The sequence below is a fragment of the Malania oleifera genome, chromosome 12 (genome assembly GCF_029873635.1).
Source record: "Malania oleifera isolate guangnan ecotype guangnan chromosome 12, ASM2987363v1, whole genome shotgun sequence".
Taxonomy (NCBI): domain Eukaryota; kingdom Viridiplantae; phylum Streptophyta; class Magnoliopsida; order Santalales; family Ximeniaceae; genus Malania; species Malania oleifera.
Genome location: NC_080428.1, coordinates 68,664,565 through 68,681,472, shown reverse-complemented (window position 1 = coordinate 68,681,472; position 16,908 = coordinate 68,664,565). Strand labels below are relative to the sequence as shown.

Sequence of the window (16,908 nt, the reverse complement as noted above, 5' to 3'; positions counted from 1 at the left end):
TCCCCACTTCATAACCCTCCCAATTGTGGCCCCAATTAAATATTGGAGAGAATCTCTCAATGTCTGACTTACGCTCCCACTAAATACATCCTAGAATGTAGGTTTCTCAATTGACTAGATGGTCAAATGGCTCACAATAATTATTTAAGATTGGAACAGTATTCCAAGCAAATGTTTTCACCTTCATCTTTATGAAGAAATCAATCACCAACAAAAAGAGGTTGAAAAAATGGGTGGAGATCTTTGAGCCATCCGGATGCCTTTAGACAAACCATTGTTGGCAGCATTTTAAATTGCAATAGATAAAATATTTGGCAGGCAGAATAAAAAAATAAGGAGAGATAAGGCCGTCCCCCTAAATCTTGAAGGGTGAAGATGGACTCCCATTGACCAACATCATAAAGGAAATTGGAAACACATAACATAACCCAATTAACGAAACCTGCAAGGAAACCCATGTTTCCAACACACTTATAAAAGGGTGCCCTCGGCTAAAACTCCCCACTTTGCAAGGGTTGGGTTGGGGGGGGGGGGGACGGGGGAGGGGGTGGTGTACGCAGCGTTACCCCTCCTTTTATGCTAAGGGACTGTTTCCTTCAACTCAAATCTGTGACCAACTGATCACAAAGGAGCATGACAACTAGACATGTCTTCCCTCCCCTTACGTTTGATTCATACTAAGGATGATTTCACATGCCAACGCAAAGTAAGCAGAAATTTTCCTCCCTAAAACAAACACACTTTTAAAAGGAGGAATTTTTAAAAATAAAAAATAAAAGATAAAAAAAGAAAAAAAAAAAAAAAGGACTAGTCTTATCAGCTTATTAGTCATGATTTTGGATTTAATCTTGTAAACAATGTTAGAATGGCTAATAGGTCATCAATCCTTAAGTTTGTAAGCTTAGTTTTCCTGGGAATTAATGTGATGAATGTGTTGCTTGAATTCACTGGCATAACCCCTTGTGCAAAGAACTAGTAATGCAATCATATCTTCTCCCACAATATACTGAAATCTATGAAAGAAACCTACTGGAAAGCCATTGGGGCCTGCGGGTTTGTCTAGTCCCATTTGTTTAATTTCATTTACAATTTCATTGCACAAGACATTCCTTTTCAAATCCCTACTCTTCACATCATTCATCTATGTTATTGGTTTCTCAATTCATGCACAGAAAAGAGACAAGAGTTCCACCAGAATACACCTTTCTATGCCCACACTGTATCAAGATACAAAAACATGTAAGGTTGTGTGCATGTGTAGTCTCAGACATATAGGAGATGCCCAACACACGGGCAACCATGACCTTCTCTGCAATCTAGGTCCCATCCTCCTTCCAAAAGTACACAGATCCTAATAGTATGCCTTCTAATAACCACTTGGCATGGAAAAATCTTAATTATAACCCCTTCCTAAAGCCACTAGATTCTTGATCTCTGTCCCCACACATCAACTCCTCTTTTGCATAAATTTCTCTCAACCAATGGGTCAACCTCCTCTTTTCTTTAGCATCATAATTAGATGATTGCAGATTCCTTAATTCCTCTTCAGCTTTGGCAAATTTGGTTTCTCAACACACTAAAAATCACCTTAGTCCCCTTGGTAGAATCCTAGCTATGAGCCCAAACTTCTTCACCACAGTCTAGTCCTTAGATGTGTAGGATAACTTCAGTATCCTTTTTTGCATGTATTTTCAAATCTAAAGACTCTTTCCTGACCATTTGGTTCTCTCCAAAATTTGAACAAGGATTGAGCAATGTTCTAGGCCAACCAAGCAGAGATGGAACAACTTGGTTTCTAGGAACCCCAAATCCTTATTCCTCATTGCAAAAGGTTCTGTCGCAATTCCGAGATGAGAGCATTCCTAGTCGGGGTGGCAAAACGGGTTAGCAGGACGGGTTCGTACGAATCATAAATGGGTCAAGATTAAACGGGTTCAAGTTCGGGTTGACCCGTTTATTATTAGGTGACTACTATGTAAACCCAAACCCAACCTGTTTAATAAACGGGTCACCCGTTTAAAATATATAATTTATTTCTTTTAAAATTTTTTAAACATTTCATATAAAATAACATCTCAAAAAAAAAACACTCCATTTTATTTTTAAAAGGGTCATAAATGCATCACCCGCTAGGTGATTCGACCCAAACCTACCTAACCCATTTAATAAATGGGTCGGGTCCAAGTTGACCCGTTTGTAAACCGGTCAACTTGTATTAAACCCAAACCCGGACGGACGCATCACGATTCACCCATCGGGTTTCGATCCGTTTTGCCACCCCTAATTCCTGGCTCTCTTATTGGACCAAGTAGAGCTAGAATCTTTAAACAATAAATCCATCCAAAATATTCCAAAATAAAGAATTTATACCGTTGTGCTACTCTTAAATTCTCTGCCTTAACAAGTTCTTTATTCTTCCTATTTTTTTCATCCTCCTCCCAAATCTCACAAAAATCTCCAAAACATACACAAGCCCTCCCCTTGCGAAGGTTTAGGCTCTCAAATAACTACCAAACGGACTCATTCATGTTGCCTCTTAGGCAAGCAACGGCCAACATTTCCACACCATTCCTAAAAAAAAATGTTTTCTTCAAATAACCCAAGAATGACATAGGAATTAGGCTCTAGGACCTTAAATTCCACATGATCCTTTCAAGCAAGGAGCTCTCCCCATTGATGGATAGGTGAGACACATTTGGAAAGACCTAAATCATAAGCTACCCAAAGTTTTCTTAATTTTTTCAATTGTAAGCAGAAACAATATCCTACTTTAGGGACGAGCATTGTTGATCACATGTTTAACAATCAAATTCAATCAATCCCCAAACAGTTCTTGTTGGGATATGAATCCCGCCCAAGATCAAATAACACACACACAAAGCACACACAAGATTTACGTGGTTCGACCAATTTAGCCTACGTCCACGAGAGAGGAGTAACTTCACTAATACAGTGAAGGAGGAGGAGGATTACAATACACTCAACTCACTCACCTTAATATACACTCACAATGTACTCACACTTATTTTGTCTTCACTCACTCTCACTCAAATTTTTCTGTGTCTATCTATCAATCTTACAACGGAGGAGATGTACTCCTTTTATAGGAGAAAGGGAGGAGATCATTGTAGCAAAAACAAACGTCACCATATCTTTCTTCCTTGGAGTGTGTGCCAACTCACAACCAAATCTGATCACTAGCAAGTCTTTGCCTCCCCTTGATTTATTTATTTAAGTGGCTGCAGCAACCTACTGCCATATGTGACCACCATGTGCAACCTCATTCCACCGAACCTGTTGTGGTTGTACAAACTTCGAGCTTTGACTTGGACGTTGTCTTAGTCAACATGTTTGATGCATTGTCATCAATATGGATCTTCTCTATACTTAAATGCTTGGACTCCAACGCTTCACGAATCCAATGATATCGAACATCAATATGCTTCGACTTTGAATGAAAACTTGAATTCTTACTGAAATGAATAGCGCTTTGACTATCACGGTAGAGAACATACTTCTGTTGCTTAAGGCCAAGTTCCTTTAGGAACTTTTTCACCCACAAAAGCTCTTTGCTTGCTTCAGTGATGGCGATGTGCTCTGCCTCAGTAGTGGACAATGCAACACATTTTTGTAGCTTTGATTGTCATGACAATACTCCCCTTGAAAATGTCATCAGGTATCCTGAAGTAGACTTTCTGGATTCAAAGTCACCAGCCATATCTGCATCTGTGTAACCTTCCAACATAGGTTTGTCATGACCAAAACATAAACATAAATGAGAAGTACCTTTAAGATACGTAAGAATCCACTTGACAGCTTCCCAATGTTCTTTGCCAGGAGTTGAAGGAATCGACTGACTACTCCAACTACATGAGCGATATCAGGTCTTGTGCATACCATGGTGTACATCAAGCTACCCACAGCTAAAGAGTAAGGCACTTTCTTCATTTCTTCTTTGTCATTTTCACTTGTAGGATATTGCTTGGAAGTAAGCTTGAAGTGTCCTACAAGTGGGCAACTGACTGGTTTTGCTTTGCTCATGTTAAATCTTTCTAACACCTTCTCAATATACTTTTATTAAGATAACCACAACTTTTTATTTTTTTTATCTCAAAAAATCTTCATTCCAAGAATCTATTTTGTGGGACCCAAATCCTTCATTGCACAGGATTTGCTTAGTTCTTTCTTCAACTTTCCTATCTTCTTAGTATCATGACCAACAATAAGCATATCATCCACATAAAGCATAAAAATAATGAAATCATTACTAGAAAATCTCTTAATAAAAACACAATGGTCAGATGTGAACCTCTTATACCCGTGCTCCATCATGAAGGAATCGAACTTCTTGTACCACTATCTCGGTGCCTACTTGAGGCCATACAAACTCTTTCTTAGTTTGCACCCCAACTGTTCTTTTCCTTTGATCTCGAATCCTTCAAGTTGTTTCACGTAGATTTTTTCTTTCAAATCACCATGGAGAAATGCACTCTTTACATCAAGTTGCTCAATCTCCAAATTCAAGCAGACAGCCAATCCGAGAACAACTCAAATAGATGACATCTTCACCACGGGCAAGAAAATCTATTCAAAATCAATGCCTTTTCTTTGATCAAAGCCTTTCACAACTAGTCGCGCCTTGTACCTTGGTTGTGAGTTTCCTTCTTCATTTTTCAATTTAAACACCCATTTGTTGTTGAGTGCTTTCATTCCCTTTGGTAATTCTACCAAATCATAAGTGTAGTTCTCATGCAAGAATTTCATCTCTTCTTGCATAGCCTTTAACCACTCATTCTTGTGCCCATGCGACCTGACATCCTCATAACATTCTAGCTCTCCCCTGTCAATTAGCAACACATACTCATCTGGTGAGTATCTACTAGAAGGTTGACGCTCTCGAGTGAATCTTCGTATTTGGGGTTCTGCTACTGGAGCTTCTTAATCACCTTCAACTATTGGTTCATAACTCTCATCAACTTCCCTGTTATTGTCATTCTCTTCTTGTGGCTATGGTGGTGAATCTGGAATCATCTTGATTGGATTCCTGAGGGCATGCTTTGGATTATCGGCCTTCTCACAATCGTCAATAGTTTTATCTTCAAAGAACACCACATCTCTGCTTCGGATGACTTTCCTGTTCTTTGGATCCCATAATTTGTAGCCGAACTCATCAATACCATAACTGATGAAGACGCACTCTTTCGTCTTTGCATCAAGTTTAGTCCTTTCACCCCGAGGAATATGGACAAAATTTTTACAACCAAATACCTTTAAGTGTTTATAGGATACATCTTTCCCAATCTGGATCCTTTTAGGAATGTCACCCCTTAAAGGAACTAAAGGAGAAAGGTTGATGAGGTTAATTGCTGTCATTAACGCCCTACCCCAGAAGGATTTTGGCAGTCTTGAATGAGAGAGCATGCAAATAATCGTGTCACAGATGGTTCTATTCATTCTTTCTGCAGTGTCGTTGTGTTGAGGAGTCTTGGGAACTGACTTCTCAAGCTTGATACCATGGAATCTGCAATGCTCTTCAAATGGCCCAATGTATTCACCACCATTGCCTGAACGAACACATTTGAGCTTTCTTCCACTTTGTCTTTCAACATTGGCCTAAAACTTCTTGAACATATCTAACACCTAGTCTTTACTTTTCAAAGGATAAGTCCACACTTTTCTAGAGTAGTCATCAATGAATGTTACAAAATACAATGATCCACATATACTTTTATCATTCATAAAACACACATCAGTATAAACCATATCTAGAATATGCTTTCTCCTAAATGGGGGGTTCTTTCGAAATGCAACTCAATGTTGTTTACCAGGTAAACAATGAGTACAATTCTTTAAAGAATTACCTGAGAAATTTGGAAGGAGCTTTTTCCCTACAAGAATCTGGAGTCCTTTCTCGCTCATGTGGCCAAGTCTGTTGTGCCATAACTCGGTGGTGACTTCATGTTCTGTAGCATTCACATCTCCTGCACAGAGTTGCTTAGCTTGAATGTAGTATAAGTTAGCATCCTTCTTTCCTTTGGCCACCACCAAATTCCCTTTCTTGAGCTTCTAGACTCCATTACCAAAATAACTTTCATAACCCATGTCATCAAGTTGACCTGTGGAGATCAGGTTAAGGCGAATGTCTGGTACATGCCAAACATTCTTCAGTAGTAGTTTGCATCCAACATTTGTTTCTATCAACACATCTCCTTTACCAGCAACTTTGCATTTGACTTCATTTCCCATCTTAACAAAACCATAATCACCAATTTTGTAAGATGAGAAGAAGTACCTTCATGCTGTTACATGGAATGATGATGTAGAGTCAATCGTCCATGTTGTGTCTTGGCAAGTGAGGTTAACACATCCTTCCTCGCACACCACGTAAGTTTCACCTTCATTAGAAGTCACAGCTGCACTACTTTTGTCCTCATCTTTCTTGTCTTCACTGGTATGTTTTGTCTTCCATTTCCAACAGTCATTCTTTATATGTCTAAGCTTATTACAATAAAAGCAAGTGAAGTTACCTCTTGATTTTGATTTGCCTCTGGACTTGCTTCTGGACATGCCTATGTTCTTCTTGTCACCTTAAGAACATCTACTTTTGCCCCTCTTAGTGACCATCGCTTGTCCTTAAGAGTGAGTGGGCAAGTCTTGCTCAGCTCTTCTCTTGCCTTATCTAGTGATGCTATCCTTCACCATACTCAAGGTTACCTTTCCGTCTGGTGCTGAATTACTGAGAGCTACCACCAGTGTCTCCCAGCTATCTGGAAATGAACTCAGCAAGACCAATGCTTGTATTTCATCTGCAATAGTCAACTCCATGCTTGTCAGATTATCAATAATTTCATTGAATTTATCCAAGTGATCTGAAACATTTTGTCCATGACATAATTTTAAATTCACAAGTCTTCTTATCATGAAGGCTTTGTTCTTGGCATTCTTTGGCTCGTACATCTCTCCCAAATGTTGCCAAAGTTTGTAGCCATCCATTTCTTTGGCTGTATCACGGATTGCCCTCGGCTCAGCTCACTGTCATATAACACTGACAGCTTTTCTGTTGAGCTTCTTCCAATCAGACTCATTTTTCCACTTGGTATGATCCCTTTGCATTCAATAGGATTGAACAAATCTTTACAATACAACAAATCTTCCATCATTGTCTTCCGGATGGAATAATCTATCTCTGTAAGTCTGATCATGGAACTACTGCCAAGACTTGTACTTTCCTCCATTTAATATGCTCTGGTACTGTACGTGGACAACTGTTGTGAACAATATTGCTACAGTATAATCTCAAAGATTAAGAACAGATCCAGCCATGAAGGCGGTATCAATACACATCAATAAAACCTGCTATTAAGGCGGTATTAATACACAAAAATAAAACCTATCATCAAGGTGGTATTAATACACAAAAATAAAACTTGTCATCAAGGCAGTATTACATAGCAATAAAACCTGCCATCAAGGCGGTATTAATACATAGCAATAAAACCTGCCATTAAGGCGGTAAACCAGTAGCTCTGATACCAATTGTTAGGATATGAATCCCGCCGAAGATCAAATAACACACACACAAAGCACACACAAGATTTACATGGTTCGGCCAATTTAGCCTACGTCCACGGGAGAGGAGTAACTTCACTATATATATATATATATATATGGGTATACAGTGAAGAAGTAGGAGGATTACAATACACTCAACTCACTCACCTTAATATACACTCACAGTGCACTCACACTTATTGTGTCTTCACTCACTCTCACTCAAATTTTTTTGTGTGTGTTTATCAATCTTACAACGGAGGAGATGTACTCCTTTTATAGGAGAAAGGGAGGAGATCATTGCAGCAAAAACAAACGTCACCATATCTTTCTTCCTTGGAGTGGGTGCCAACTCACAACCAAATCTGACCACCAACAAGTCTTTGCCTCCCCTTGATTTATTATTTATTTAAGTGGCTGCAGCAACCTGCTGCCATATCTAACCACCATGTGCAACCTCATTCTCCTTTTATCATATGAGGCGGGCCCAACAGTTTTGGGATCATCTATGGGGACCCTATTACGTGTGGCCACATTCCTCGTCTTTTTCTTGAAGGCAGACTATTTTAATTACATGTAACACTAATAGAAAGCAGAGTTGGTTCAATTACAAGAGCTTGACTGGGCAGTGTCATCACTAGGATCCTACTCCATCTCCACATTGTTCTATTCTTGATCTTCCTCCATAATCTGCCTTCCTTACTTCTACTTCTGTTCTCTTAATCCTAACTGCTAAGGATGCTTTTGATCCTGGCCACTGCTTGCCTGCCCCTCTTATCCCTTCCAAACAACATTTTCTTAACACCTGTAAACAAGCTTGATGACACCACTACACAATCTCATCTTTTGGAACATAGTACACCCCTTCCTATATCTCCATACTAAAGTCCTCACCAGACAGACCATTATTACTAGCTTTTTTAATGGCAATAAATAGAACATTTGGCACACATAATAAAAAGATAAGGAGAGATGGAGTCATTTTGTTTAAGCCCCCATAAGGCTTGGAGGATGGAGATGGGCTCCCATTGACCAACACCACAAAGAAAACCGATAACACACAACATAACCCAGGGAACAAAACCGGCAAGGAAAGCCATGTTTTTTTTCCGACATACTTATACGTCCTATTCCACCTTGTTATAGGCCTCATGTCCAGTTTCATGACAACGGACATTTCTTCCCTCTCCTTACCGTTGATTCATACTACGGGTGATTTCATGTGTCAAAAAGGAGTAATCAGCAATTTGTGTCCCTCTCACAAATCCACTTTTAAATGGAGAAATAAGACAAAGAAGAACATCTATCAGCTTATTTATTAGTCATTGTTTTGGATTTAATCTTGTCAACAATGTAAGACAGGCTAATAGGTCATCAATCCTTAAGTTTCATAAGCTTATAATTCTTGAGAATTAATGTGATGAATGTGTGGTTTAAATTTTTCCAGGCATAAGCCCTTGTGCAAAGAAATCCTAGACTAATCCAATCATAACTTCTCCCACAATATCTCATAATCTGTTAAACCTACCAAGAGGCCATCTGGTCTTGGGGGCTTGTCTTGCCCTATTTCTTATATTGCATTTACAATTTCTTTGCACAAGACATTCCTTTCCAAATCCTTATGCGGCTCATCATTCAACTGTGTTATTAGTATCTCAATTCCTGCACAGAAAAGAGACAAGAGTTCCACCACCCAACACCTTTCTATCCCACACTATATCAAGATACAAAAATGGGTATGACTGTGTGGCTGTGTGCATCCGTGTATTCTCACACATATGGGAGATACCAAACACACAGGCCACTATATCCTTCTCTTCAATCTTATCCCATCCTCTTTCTAAAAGGAAATAGATCCTAATATTTAGTCTTCTAACAACCACCTCGGCATGTAAAAATGTTGAATTCTATCTCCTTCCTGAAGCCACTGGATTGATCTCTGTCTCCTACATGAACTCATCTTTTGCATAAATTTCCTTCAATGAATGGGTCAATTGCCTCTTTCTTCAGCATCATAATTACATCATTGCAACTTCCTTAATTCTTCTTTAGCTTCGGCAAATGAGTTTCTCAAGACACCAAAAATCTCCTTAGTTCCCTTGGATATGATACTGGCTTCAAATCCCAACTTCTTGAACACGGCCTAGTCCTTAGACTTGTTAGATAGCTCCATTCTCCTTTTTCCACATATTTTCAAATCTAACAAAGACGCTTTCCTCTCCCCATTAGCCCCCCCACCAAAATTTGGACAAGGATTGAGCAAGGATCGAAGCCAACCAAGCAGAGATGGAACAACTTGGCTTCTAGAAACCTCAATCTCTATTCCTCACTTCAAAAAGCTCTGTCACCATTCCAAGATGAGAACATCCCTGTCTCCCCCATTGGAGCAAGTAAAGCAAGAATCTCTAGACCCCAAATCTGTCCAAAAGAAGGAATTTAAACTATTGCACAACTCTTAAATTCTCTCCTAAACAAATTCTTCATTCCTTCTATTTATTCATCCTTCCCCCAAATCTCATAGAAAATTCCATTAGACACCCAAGCCCTCCCCTGCCAAGGTTTAGGCTCTCCAATTACTCCACAGAATCCTTCCAAGCAGGGAGGAGCTCTTCCCCATGATGGATAGGTGGGAGACATTGGAAAGACCAAACCCTAAGCTACCCAAAGTTTTCTTAATTTTGATGATTTAACATTTTCGTTGTAAATTAGAAACAATGTTTGTTATCAAAAAAAATAGAAACAATGTCTAGTTTACAGAGTCACAGACCAGCATTGGTTAATTACAGGGTTAACTGTCAAATTCCAACCAACCACTAACAATTCTAGCAAAAGGATCAAAGCATCCATAGAGACCTGATTACACATGGCCACCCTCCCCAGTGCAGAATATTTTAATTACATGTTTATACCAAGAGAAAGCAGGTTTGATTCACATACAAGAGCTCTGTTGGATAAAGTATCTTCACTAGGATCCTGCTCCATCTCCACATTGTTCTGTTCTTGATCTTCCTCCATAGGCTGCCTTAGTTTACTTTTGCTTCAATTCTCCAAATAAAAACTTTTTTATTTTTTAGGGAGCTTTAGTTTTCCAGATCAAAGAATACAAACCAAAAAATGATCCCCATTAGGATCATAAGTCCAGTAGGAGAAAAAAGATTTACGAGAGAATTACCCAAAGGGGTATATAGGAGAAAAAAGATTTACAACAGAATTTCCCATATGGTTCTAAACTCCAAACCCTTTCATCACTCCCCAAAAGAGCATGGAAAGAATCAAGCAAACTGGTTCAAAGAGCCAACTCATTAATATCTCTGCCATTCAGATTTCTCCCGAAATGGAAATTCCAAGAGAGACTAACCCTTTGCAAAAGATAAAAAATATCAGAAATAGGGGTATCATGAAGAATAGAGACTCGATAAAGACAAGCAAAAGCAATAGCCAAAAGCATCTCCCCAACCCAAAGATCCTCCCAAAAACGAATTCACTCCCCATTACCCACCATGTACTTTTGGAATGATCATAAATCTGAGACATAAACTTCCCAGGAGCCGCATGAGTAATATTAACCATGGCATCCCACCCATTTTGTGGTAGGCCAAATTTGCTGTGCAGCCAAAGAGAAATAGGCTCTAAAGGACAACATAACAATTTCCCCACCAATGAAATGTTTTTGAACACAAAATTACCAAGACCCAAACCTCCCTCCCAAAAGACCTGCACACAATCTCCTAGCCTACAAAGTGATTTCTATTACTCTCTCCCCCACTCGACTATAAGAAATCTCTCATTAATTTCTCAAGCCTCCACGCAAATCTCATAGGAATTCTAGAAGAGAAAGATAATACAAAGGCATGGAGGATAGACATGTGCAGATGAGAGTAATATTTAAGGTGAAAAAAGCTCCTTTAGACCCATCCAATCTCTTTGCCACTCTCTCAAAAACTAGATCCCAGAAAGAATCAACATTAAGGATTACCTCCTAAGGGAACACCTAAATAAGTAATCGTCCAAATCAAAACAGCACAACCCACAAGCCTAACAAAAGAGTCCACATTGATGACAAGGCCCACCAAACCACTCTTAAAAAAGTTAATTTTCAACCAGGAAGCTTTCTCAAAAACCTGTAGGATAGTTAGCAAATTAGAGAAGCAACCCATGCTATATGTAAGAAAGAGAATAGTATCATCTACAACTGAAGGTGCAAAAAGATACAATCCTCATGCCCTACTTTGACCCCTTCACCAACCCTCAATCAATTCCTCCCTCAATCACCCTACTCAAAGCATCCACAGCAATAGTAAATAGAAAAGGGGAGAGAGGATCCCCCTGTCTTAGAACTTTAGGAGCATTAAACCAAGACCTAGCCTCATTGTTTACTAAGATAGAGAAGACTACAAAAGATAGGCACCCTCTAATCCATTTCCTCCACCTTTGACCAAAACCTTTTCTAGCCATAACCTTATCCAAAACTCCAATTCACCCTATTATAAGCTTTCTCAAAATCTACTTTCAGCACTAGACCTTTCTTATTTCTCTGAACAGCATCCTCAACCACCTCATTTGCGATCAAGGCAGCATCTAGGATCTGTCTACCACCTAAAAAATTACTCTTGCTAAGAGAGGTAATATTCTCCAGAAACAGTAGCCAATCTCTTAGATAACACCTTACTCAAAATCTTGTAACCACTTGTGACTAAGCTAATTGATCTAAAATCCTTAACTTTGACTGCACAATTTTTTTTAGACACCAAGGTAATAAAAATAGAATTCATACTCCTTCCTACCACTCCATTATCAAAGAATTCAAGAAAACACTTTAAGAAGGTTTCCCTTGAAAATATCCCAACAGTCCTAAAAGAAAGCCATAGTAAAGCCATCCAGCCCAAGGGCCTTCTCTCTATCCTTCTCAAAACCAAGCTTTTAATCTCCTCTTCCTCAAACGGTCTCTCTAACCAAGTTACTTTATCAACTGATATAGGACACCAATCCAGCCCCTCAACCATCACTCTCCCCTTATCCTCCTCTACAAATAGATTCCAATAAAAATCAGTAACCAAACCTGCAATACAGTGAGGATTTATAATAGCCACTCCTCTATTGTCCTCAAACTCTTTAAAAAAATTCTTTCTTCTCCTACCATTCACCGCCCTATGGAAGAGTCAAGAGTTACAAAACCCACTCCTAACCCAATTCATCCTAGATTTCTGCCTCCAGCTCATCTCTTCACTTTAAACAACTTGTTTAAACTCATTAGACAACTAGATACATCTTCCAGCAATATCATCATAAATGGGTCCCTCCCTAGCCAATCTATCAATTGCCTCAATTCCTCAAGAATACTTTTTTTTCTGGATCTAACATCACCAAAGGTCTCAGTATTAGTTTTTCTTTCACGTACTTCAATTTTTTCATAAAGCAAAAATCTTCCCACCCTTCTATAGTCCCCCGCCAATTCCCAATCAAACTCTGAAAATTAGGATAAAAAAGCCACGTATTTTCAAATCTAAATGAATAGGGGGGCCATTTAATAGGATTAGATTCAAGAATCAAAGGACAATGATCAAAAACAATTCTAGGAAGTACTTCTTGAGTAAGGCTAGGAAAAGCAACGTCCCATTTAGTGGTAAACAGGAATCTATCAATCCTAGAAGTCGTTGTTCTAATGCCATCTTTGAACCAAGTAAACTGAGCATTTGAAAGATGAATATCCCTCAAATTACAATCCTTAATAAACAAATTGAAACCCCTCACACTTAGAGATAATTCTGAAGCCTCACTAGTGAATATAATGACATCAAAATCCACCCCCCCCCCCCCCCCTAAACACCAACCAAGGAAGCATGGACCATGAAATGCAGCTAAACAAAATGAGAAGCCAATTTTTGCAATTCTTTTTCCACACTTTTTTTTTTTTGATATTTCATAAGTTGTAGGGGAAACAACCATGGCAACCTGGCCTAAAGGATACAAATTTACAGAGCACCCCAGTCTATCTAAAAGGTCTTGTGGGTCTCGGATGTCCCTCTCACAATCCCATGCTTCTTACTTGCAAACTTGTAAAAATTCCATTTCTTATAGAATAACATCAAATCCAGACCCTTTTCTGGAAGAACAACTCATATTCCTCTACTTTCAATAAATTACAAAGCGCTCAGCCTTCTTGGTTCTAACCCCCATCATAACCTTGAACCATATACTTGCCATCTACATTTTCTCTCTTTCTCCATCTATTGATAACAACAAAAAACATATGCAACGAAATGTCCAATTTATTTTTTTATTTTTTTTAAAAGAACAATAAAACAAAATCTTCAGAGTCCAACACTAATTTAACAAATCACTAGAAGTTACAAGGCATCATCACTACATGGCCAAGAACTTTGCTTGCTTGTTTATTTATGTCAGCAAAATATGATAAGGATCAATAACTAAAAAAATAGAGATGATTAACAAGTATAATGATTAGAGACTTCCAATATCTTCCAATTTTTCCCTTGACATCTGCTTCGGTACTAGAAATTTCAAAAGCCAAATATAACTCAAGAGAAAATTAATTAAGAAAGTGAAAATCCAAGAACTCAAGAATTAATAACCTGTCAATGAGGACTAAATAGTAACTATACCTATGCATAAAAATAAATAAACAATGTACAAAAAGAAAAAAACATGATAAGAATATAGAAGTAAAACAGAGAGTAACTTCTTTCATAGGAAGGATAACTCATTATTAATACCTAATAAGTCTTTGCCCGATGAGCGCTCTAGCATTGTGAGTTGACTTGGCCACACCAGATTTGAACATGAGAGTTTGAAGAGAGCGCTCAAGCAGGTTCTACAAAGTAAGCACCAGCATGTAATCGAGATTCTTCTAGCTCTCATACAAAGAGACTATTATACCTGTTAATCCTCCTAAAAAGTGCTTCTCATTAAAAAATATCCGTGGGTTCTTCTCATCAAGGGTAAGAAGCATTCTTGCTGCATTGTGGATATGGCTAAGGGCCTATGAGCCCTCCACAACAACCTCTTAAACTAGAGTCATACTCTCCCACAAGCCTTAGCTCAGCATCAAAAAGCTCCTTCTCGTAAGGCTTCTTGAAATTTTATCCCATCTGTGAAGCATAAACATGTTCAAAATACCAGGTTTTCACTCAGAGCAAGCCTTTTACTCAAATTGGAATAAATAAATTTAAAAAAAGACAAAAAACAAAAAAAAACAAAACCCGCCAATGGATCAGTGTGAAATAACCGCAATAGTAGGAAAACTAACAGCTTCAACTTTGAACCCCGTATTGTCCACAATTTGTGACCTCAAAATATAAAAGCCTCCCCTGACTGAGCTAATGTGACCATTTGCCGTTAAGTCAATTTCCGCTTTTCCCTTTTTCTTTAGTTACCAAACCAGCACAAGACATGCATTTTTTTTAATTATACGTAAGACGAGAGTGGGGATTTAATTCGATCTTGTTTTCATATTTGATCAACAAACCAATCAAAGTAAAATCAATTTGATAAAAGGGAAAATAGAAAAAGAAATCGCAACTCTGATGAATGAGTTTTTAACAAAATTAAAGTGAACCGAACGGACAACACACCGGAAATGAGCAAGGCAGGTCAGACCGCATGCAATGATACGAAGAAGTAATGAAAGCATGCTTTCAGAAGTTTAAAAAACGAAAACAAAAACACAGACAAAATCAAAACCAAACAGCAGCAGCAGCATTCTTTATCTGATATGAAATAGAAGACTTACAGTTTCGGTAAAAGGAGACGTACGCCATGCTATGTTACAGCCTTACAGGTGCTGCGGTCCGCAGAATTTGAATTTCGGCGCAAAGGATCGAAATGAAGAAGACAAAATGGGAGAGAGACTCCTTCAATGGCGTCATAGAATTCTAGCCGTAAAACCTACTGCTATGTGGCTAGTTGGGCTGACGACGAAATGCCATTAGGGGCCTGGACTCTGTTTGGGCCAGGGTCCAAGTCAGCCCAATGATGCCATGGATCATGCATGCAGCATGAGTTCGAAAATGTTTTGGTCTGAAAAAAAATAATAATAATCTTGTTGTGAAAAAGGAATTGGTTTTTAAATAATCATTAAATATCATTTTTTTTAATTTTTTAATTTTTTATTAAAACATAAAATATTCTTTATTATTTTTCAAGATCTTTATAAAATGATGGAAATTAAAAAATGAGATATTGTTTTTGTATTGTTTTGAGAATAAAAAAGTTAAAATAAAATTTGTTTCATCTCTAATTAAACCCATTATTATAAAATAAATTTCATCAATTTTAATAAAATTCAAAGTTACCATCAAACATTTCATGTAAGGTCGGTTTATTTTTTTAGTAAATTAGTTCAAAATAATTTCCATTTAAAGGTTATTCAAATCAAACAAATGAGATGAGTTAAGTGAGATACATAGTTTGAAAATTTTAAGACTCTTTTAATTATGGAGAAATTTTTATAAAAATAAATAAAAATTTATTTTTACAAAATTTGTATGGAATAAATAAACAATAATAACCCTACATTTGAGAATATGAAACTCAAATCGTGTGTTTATATTTGTGTGGATTTAGATAAAAAAAATATAATATAAAATTGTATTGAGTTTCTTTCAAATCCACATAATTTTTATTTTTTTTTTGTGAAAATAGTTTCATTTTTCATTTCTATTTTTTCAAATAATACAAAATTGCTACATTTTTTTAAAAAAATTTTCTAAATTTATACAAAAAATTTTAAAAATATTTTTTATTTTCTAAATTTCTAACTCTTATTTTGTATTTGGGAACATGGAATTCGAATATTGAACTTTAGTTTGTATGGATAATACATAAAGTTTTTTTTTTTTTTCGAATCCATATAAATCTAAATTCAAACTCAAAAATTCATGATCCTAATTATTATCTTATATGATTTTTGAGAAATTGAAAAATAAATTTTTTTTGTAATTATTTTAAAACATAAAAATAAAAATAAAAATAAAAAAATTACTCTTTATTTTCTACCTTCATAACACAACTCATGAATAACTAAAAAAAAATAAGTTAACATTTTTCTAGTTATTTATAAAACTAAAAAATTTAAAATATTTTCTATAACTAAATAGACCCTAAGTTTTTCAATTTCAATTGATCGCATTCAATTGTGACAGATTATTAAACTAAATTGGTATATTAAAAAATATAAATATAAAGACACATAAATTGAGAATTGCTTTATTTTTAGGTTTTTTTTCTTTTTTATTAGTCATTCATACACGATATAATTTATCCTTATTCAATATTGATAAAATATAATTTATATATTGATATATTTTGGCATGAAACATATAATTTTTTATGTTAATT

At 37.0% G+C, this 16,908-nt stretch overlaps 1 long non-coding RNA gene across 1 annotated transcript; it reads right to left on the bottom strand.

Moving 5' to 3' along the window:
* Positions 1-14,086: 14,086 nt before the first annotated feature.
* On the bottom strand, positions 14,087-15,468 carry LOC131144430 (uncharacterized). The gene is made up of 2 exons (XR_009133817.1): positions 15,302-15,468; positions 14,087-14,660 (listed from the first exon to the last, which is right to left on the bottom strand). It is a non-coding gene; the product is annotated as an uncharacterized LOC131144430 (long non-coding RNA).
* Between the last annotated feature and the right edge of the window lie 1,440 nt (positions 15,469-16,908).